We start from the raw sequence: 734 nt of genomic DNA, 5'->3' as shown, positions 1-734 counted from the left end.
CTTTTTCATCTTTCTGTCAATTCTTTCCATTTCTCTTGTACTCTTCCTCTCTCAGTTTGTTTGTTGTCCGCTTCTTTTTTATCTTTCTTTTATCGTTTACCCTCCATCTCCTCACGCTCTTTTATTCGCATTTCCCTACACTTTCCTTCGTCCTCATCCACCTTCCCTGTCCCCCTCTACACAACCCAGTAAGAACGGAACGACCCTACCTATCCCTGCATCTATCCATCTCCTGCTCTCCATCTCTATCCCTCCTCATTCATCTCTCTCTCCCACCTCTTCTCCCCCCTACCCATTTATCTCTCCCCCCCCCTCATCCATTCCTATCCCCACATAGCTTTCCCTCTCCATGTATCTATTTTCCCCCTCCTACCTCATTTCCTTCTCTATCTACTCGTCCTTCTCCCCTCATTACTTCCTCCCCCTCTCCTTCTCCCTTCTGTTTATCTGTCATTTCGTAATTCCCTGTACTTCGTCCCTCGTGGACTGTGTGTTGTATTATATCATATTACCTTACCCTCCTCTCTCCCCCTCTCTTACCCTCATTTCCCTTCCCTTACCTGCTTATTACCTTCCCTTTCCCTACCATTTCCTTTCCCATTCACTCTACCCATTCCCCTCCTCCACCCCATTCAGTAAGAGCATAAAGACCCATTGAGACTTAGAGGGATGGCCTATAGCTGCCTTCCCATCCATCTATCTCCCCTTTCCCCATCTTTTCCCCCCATCCCCTT

This window comes from Penaeus monodon, chromosome 29 (genome assembly GCF_015228065.2).
Source record: "Penaeus monodon isolate SGIC_2016 chromosome 29, NSTDA_Pmon_1, whole genome shotgun sequence".
Classification (NCBI taxonomy): Eukaryota; Metazoa; Arthropoda; class Malacostraca; order Decapoda; family Penaeidae; genus Penaeus; species Penaeus monodon.
The sequence above is the reverse complement of the archived record's forward strand: the minus strand, read 5'-3'. Positions refer to the sequence as shown.